This window comes from Plenodomus lingam (genome assembly GCF_022343315.1).
Source record: "Plenodomus lingam strain CAN1 chromosome Unknown contig_65, whole genome shotgun sequence".
Classification (NCBI taxonomy): Eukaryota; Fungi; Ascomycota; class Dothideomycetes; order Pleosporales; family Leptosphaeriaceae; genus Plenodomus; species Plenodomus lingam.
Window position 1 is genome coordinate 21,799 of NW_027093969.1, and position 6,437 is coordinate 28,235.

General features: G+C 34.1%; 2 non-coding genes across 2 annotated transcripts; both read left to right on the forward strand.

Annotated features, from left to right (window-relative positions):
• The first annotated feature begins 29 nt into the window (after positions 1-29).
• Positions 30-1,826, forward strand: IAQ61_009832. The gene has a single exon (XR_010715594.1). It is a non-coding gene; the product is annotated as an 18S ribosomal RNA (ribosomal RNA).
• Positions 1,827-1,991: 165 nt separating this feature from the next.
• IAQ61_009833 lies at positions 1,992-6,379 on the forward strand. Its single transcript, XR_010715595.1, has one exon. It is a non-coding gene; the product is annotated as a 28S ribosomal RNA (ribosomal RNA).
• Positions 6,380-6,437: the final 58 nt, after the last annotated feature.

Here is a 6,437-nt window from a genome sequence, read left to right on the forward strand (position 1 = left end):
GCTTTAGCGTATTAGGTATTAGGATTATTACCTAGTTAATTCTACTAGTAGTTATATACTTGTCTTAAAGATTAAGCTATGCATATCTAAGTATAAGTAATTATACTGTGAAACTGCGAATAGCTTATTAAATTAGTTATTGTTTATTTAATAGTACCTTACTACTTAGATAACTATAGTAATTCTAGAGCTAATATATGCTAAAAACCCTAACTTTAGAAGGGGTGTATTTATTAGATAAAAAACTAACGCCCTTTAGGGCTTCTTAGTAATTTATAATAACTTTACAGATTGCATAGCCTTACGCTAGCAATAGTTTATTTAAATTTCTGCCCTATTAACTTTTAATAGTAAGGTATTAGCTTACTATAGTTTTAACAGGTAACGGGGAATTAGGGTTTAATTCTAGAGAGGGAGCCTAAGAAACAGCTACCACATCTAAGGAAGGCAGCAGGCGCGCAAATTACCTAATCCTAACATAGGGAGGTAGTAACAATAAATACTAATATAGGGCTCTTTTAGGTCTTGTAATTAGAATAAGTATAATTTAAACCTCTTAACAAGGAACAATTAGAGGGCAAGTCTAGTGCTAGTAGCTATAGTAATTCTAGCTCTAATAGCGTATATTAAAGTTGTTGCAGTTAAAAAGCTTGTAGTTAAAACTTAGGTCTAGCTAGCAGGTCTACCTTACCGCATGTACTTGTCTAGCTAGGCCTTCCTTCTAGAGAACCTTATGCCCTTTACTAGGCGTGTTAGGGACTAGGACTTTTACTTTAAAAAAATTAGAGTGTTTAAAGCAGGCCTTTGCTTAAATACGTTAGCATAGAATAATAGAATAGGACGTGCAGTCCTATTTTGTTAGTTTCTAGGACTACTATAATAATTAATAGGGATAGTTAGGGGTATTAGTATTTAATTATTAGAGGTGAAATTCTTAGATTTATTAAAGACTAACTACTGCAAAAGCATTTACTAAGGATATTTTTATTAATTAGTAAACAAAAGTTAGGGGATTAAAGACAATTAGATACTATCGTAGTCTTAACTGTAAACTATGCTAACTAGGGATTAGGCGATGTTCTTTTTCTAACTTGCTTAGCACCTTACAAGAAATTAAAGTTTTTAGGTTCTAGGGGGAGTATAGTCGCAAGGCTAAAACTTAAAGAAATTAATAGAAGGGCACCACTAGGCGTGGAGCCTGCGGCTTAATTTAACTTAACACAGGGAAACTTACTAGGTCTAGATAAAATAAGGATTAATAGATTAAGAGCTCTTTCTTAATTTTTTAGGTAGTAGTGCATAGCTATTCTTAGTTAGTAGAGTGATTTGTCTGCTTAATTGCGATAACAAATAAGACCTTAACCTGCTAAATAGCTAGGCTAGCTTTAGCTAGTTACTAGCTTCTTAGAGGGACTATTAGCTTAAGCTAATAGAAGTTTAAGGCAATAACAGGTCTATAATACCCTTAGATATTCTAGGCCGCACGCGCGCTACACTAATAGAGCTAATAAGTTCTTTACCTTAACTAAAAGGTCTAGGTAATCTTGTTAAACTCTGTTGTGCTAGGGATAGAGCATTACAATTATTACTCTTTAACAAGGAATACCTAGTAAGCGCGTGTTATTAGTATACGTTAATTACATCCCTACCCTTTATACACACCACCTGTCGCTACTACTAATTAAATAGCTTAGTAAGGCCTTTAGACTAGCTTAGGGAGGTTAGTAATAACTACCCTAAGCTAGAAAGTTTGTTAAACTTAGTTATTTAGAGGAAGTAAAAGTTGTAACAAGCTTTCTATAGGTAAACCTGCGGAAGGATTATTACCTATTTTTAAAGCACTGCCGCCTTAATTAGTAGCGGCAGTCTACTTTAATTCTGCCTATGTTTTTTGCGTACTATTTGTTTCCTTAGTAGGCTTACCTACTAATTAGATCCCCTAAAACCACTTATAATTGCAGTTAGCGTTAGTAATAATATAATAAATTACAACTTTTAATAATAGATCTCTTAGTTCTAGTATTAATAAAGAACGCAGCAAAATATAATAAGTAGTGTAAATTATAGAATTTAGTAAATTATTAAATCTTTAAACGCACATTACGCCCCTTAGTATTCCATAGGGCATGCCTATTTAAGCGTTATTTGTACCCTTAAGCTCTGCTTAGTATTAGGTGTTTATTCTACTTAGGACTCGCCTTAAAACAATTAGCAGCTAGTATATTAGCCTAGAGCGCAGCATATTTTACGCCTCTTGTTATAGTTGTTAGTATCTATTAAGATACTTTTTAAGCTCTTAACCTTAGATTAGGTAGGGATACCTACTAAACTTAAGCATATTAATAAGCGGAGGAAAAGAAACTAATAGGGATTGCCCTAGTAACGGCAAGTAAAGCGGCAATAGCTTAAATTTAAAATCTAGCTCTTTTAGGGTCTAAGTTATAATTTACAGAGGGCGCTTTAGCGTTAGTAGTAGTCTAAGTTCCTTAGAACAGGACGTTATAGAGGGTAAGAATCCTATACGTAGTTACTAGCCTTTGCTATATAAAGCCCCTTTAACAAGTTAAGTTATTTAGGAATGTAGCTCTAAATAGGAGGTAAATTTCTTCTAAAGCTAAATACTAGCTAGAGACTAATAGCGCACAAGTAGAGTAATTAAAAGATAAAAAGCACTTTAGAAAGAGAGTTAAATAGCACGTGAAATTATTAAAAGGGAAGCGCTTGCAGCTAGACTTGCCTATAGTTACTTATCTAGGCTTTTATCTAGTGCACTCTTCTATAGGTAGGCTAGCATTAGTTTAGGTAGTTAGATAAAGGTCTCTGTCACGTACCTCCCTTTAGGGAGGCCTTATAGGGGAGATAACATGCAACTAGCCTAGACTAAGGTCTGCGCATCTACTAGGATGCTAGCGTAATAGCTGTAAGCGGCCTATCTTAAAACATAGACTAAGGAGTCTAACATCTATACAAGTATTTAGGTATTAAGCCTAGACGCGTAATAAAAGTAAACAGAGGTAGGAACCCTTTTAGGGTGCACTATTAACTAATCCTAATATCTTTAGAAGGATTTAAGTAAGAGCATAGCTATTAGGACCTAAAAGATAGTAAACTATGCTTAAATAGGGTAAAGCTAGAGAAAACTCTAGTAGAGGCTCGCAGCAGTTCTAACGTGCAAATTAATCATTAAATTTAGGCATAGGGGCAAAAGACTAATTAAACTATCTAGTAGCTAGTTCCTACTAAAGTTTCCCTTAGGATAGTAGTAACGTATTTAGTTTTATAAGGTAAAGCAAATAATTAGAGGCCTAGGGGTTAAAATAACCTTTACCTATTCTTAAACTTTAAATATGTAAGAAGTCCTTATTACTTAATTAAATATAGACACTTAAATATACTATTACTAGTAGGCTATTTTTAGTAAGTAGAACTAGTAATACAGGATAAACTAAACGCAGGGTTAAGGTGCTAGAATACACGCTTATTAGACACTACAAAAGGTGTTAGTTTATCTAGACAGCAGGATAGTAGCTATAGAAGTTAGAATCTACTAAGGAGTGTGTAATAACTTACCTACTAAATAAACTAGCCCTAAAAATAGATGGCGCTTAAGCGTGTTACCTATACCCCGCCGCTAGGGCAAGATTTAAGCCCTAGCAAGTAGGCAGGCGTAGAGGCTTATAATAAAGCCTTAGGGGTAACCCTAGGTAGAATAGCCTCTAGTACAGATCTTAGTAGTAGTAGTAAATACTTAAATAAGAACTTTAAGGACTAAAGTAGGGAAAGGTTCTATATAAATAGTAGTTAGACACAGGTTAGTTAATCCTAAGAGATAGGGTAATTCTGTTTTAATATTAGTACTTGCGCCACGCCCTTAAAAGGGAAGCTAGTTAATATTCTAGCACCTAGATATAGATTCTCCGCGGCAACGCAACTAAGAGCAGAGACCTTAGCGGGAGCCCTAAGAAGAGTTCTCTTTTCTTCTTAATAGTCTGTTACCCTAAAATTAGTTTATCTAGAGCTAGGGTTTAATAGCTAGAAGAGTGCTGCACTTTTGTAGTATTTAGTGCGCTTCTAATAAGCCTTAAAAATCCACTTAAAGAAATAGTTTTTACGCTAGGTTATACTTATAACTATAGCAGGTCTCTAAGGTAAAAAGCCTCTAGTTAATAGAATAATATAGATAAGGGAAGTTAGTAAAATAGATCTGTAACTTTAGGAAAAGGATTAGCTCTAAGGGTTAGGTACGTTAGGCCTTAGGGAGAAGCCTCTAGCGCAGAAGGGCACTAACCGCAAGGTAGGCGCCTCTTAGCGCTAGGGTGCAGACACCCTTAGTAGGTTTTAGCTATCTAGCGTACGTTTAACAACTAACTTAGAACTAGTATAGATAAGGGGAATCTAACTATCTAATTAAAATATAGTATTGCAATAGCTAGAAAGTAGTATTAATATAATATAATTTCTACCTAGTGCTCTAAATATTAAAGCAAAGAGATTTAACTAAGCGCAGGTAAATAGTAGGAGTAACTATAACTCTCTTAAGGTAGCTAAATACCTTATTATCTAATTAGTAACGCGCATAAATAGATTAATAAGATTCCTACTATCCCTATCTACTATCTAGCAAAACTATAGCTAAGGGAACAGGCTTAGCTAAATTAGCGGGGAAAGAAGACCCTATTAAGCTTAACTCTAGTTTAACATTATAAAAAGATATAGGGGGTGTAGAATAGGTAGGAGCTTTAGCGCTAGTAAAATACTACTACCCTTATTATTTTTTTACTTATTTAATAAAGTAGAGCTAGGCCTTACTACCTAACGTCTAGCGTTTAAGGTCCTTTATAGGCTAATCTAGGTTAAAGATATTGTTAGGTAGGGAGTTTAGCTAGGGCAGCACATCTATTAAACTATAACGCAGGTGTCCTAAGGGGGACTTATAGAGAACAGAAATCTCTAGTAGAGTAAAAGGGTAAAAGTCCCCTTAATTTTAATTTTTAGTGTGAATACAAACTATAAAAGTGTGGCCTATTAATCCTTTAGTCCCTTAAAATTTAAGGCTAGAGGTGCTAGAAAAGTTACTATAGGGATAACTAGCTTATGGCAGCTAAGCGTTTATAGCAATATTGCTTTTTAATCCTTTAATATTAGCTCTTCCTATTATACTAAAGTAGAATTTAGTAAGCGTTAGATTATTTACCCACTAATAAGGAACGTAAGCTAGGTTTAGACTATTATAAGATAGGTTAGTTTTACCCTACTAATAACCTTGCCCTAATAGTAATACTACTTAGTACAAGAGGAACTGCGGTTTTAGATAATTAGTTTTTGTGGCTGTCTAACTAGGCATTGCTGCAAAGCTACTATCTGCTAGATTATAGCTAAACGCCTCTAAGTTAGAATCTATACTAGAATAGGGTAATTTCTGCCTGCACTAGTTAGATACAAATAGGCCTTTAGCCTAGAATCTTACTAGATTGGCGTTAGCAGCCCTATTAAAGTTAGGGTTATTAGCTAGTGTATTGCAATTGTATAGTGCGCAGGATTAAATCCTTTATAAATAACTTAGTTGTCTAGCTAGGTCGTGTAAGTAGTTAAGTAGCCTTGTTGTTACAAGCTACTAAGCGTAAGCCTATTGCTAGCTTAGTTAAAATTAGGATATTATACCCTCCTTATTTGCAAAACTACTGCCTAAATAGCTGCTATTAATAGAAGGAAGAGGGCTATAGCAAACAAGTTATATAGTAATTGCAAGATAGAGAGGGCTAGAGCTAGGAGCAATCCTCGCAAAATATACAAAAGAACAGGTTATATGTGTACGTACCTTAGGCAGTTAATATATAGCATAGGAAGATTAAGAAAGGATTTAAGATAATCTATATAGATTTTTAGGCAGTGATCTATAACTTAAGAGCGTTCTATAACTTTTTATTTTTTAGGGGTACTGTTCTATAACTTTATAGCCTTCTATACTTAAAAATTCCTCTAGGCTATTCTATAACTATAGATTATTTAAACCTTTAGGGTATTCTATTAATATTTAAAAAAATCCTGTAGGCTATTCTATAAGCTTAGGGCGTTCTATAACTTTAGGGCGTTCTATAACTTTTTATTTTTTAGGTGTAGTGTTCTATAACTTTAGGCGTTCTATAACTTTTTCTTTTTTAGAGGTAGTGTTCTATAACTTTAGGGCGTTCTATAACTTTAGGGCGTTCTATAACTTTAGGGCGTTCTACAACTTTTTATTTTTTAGGTGTAGTGTTCTATAACTTTAGGGCGTTCTATAACTTTTTCTTTTTTAGAGGTAGTGTTCTATAACTTTAGGGAGTTCTATAACTTTAGGGAGTTCTATAACTTTAGGGCGTTCTACAACTTTTTATTTTTTAGGGGTAGTGTTCTATAACTTTAGGGCGTTCTATAACTTTAGGGCGTTCTATAACTTT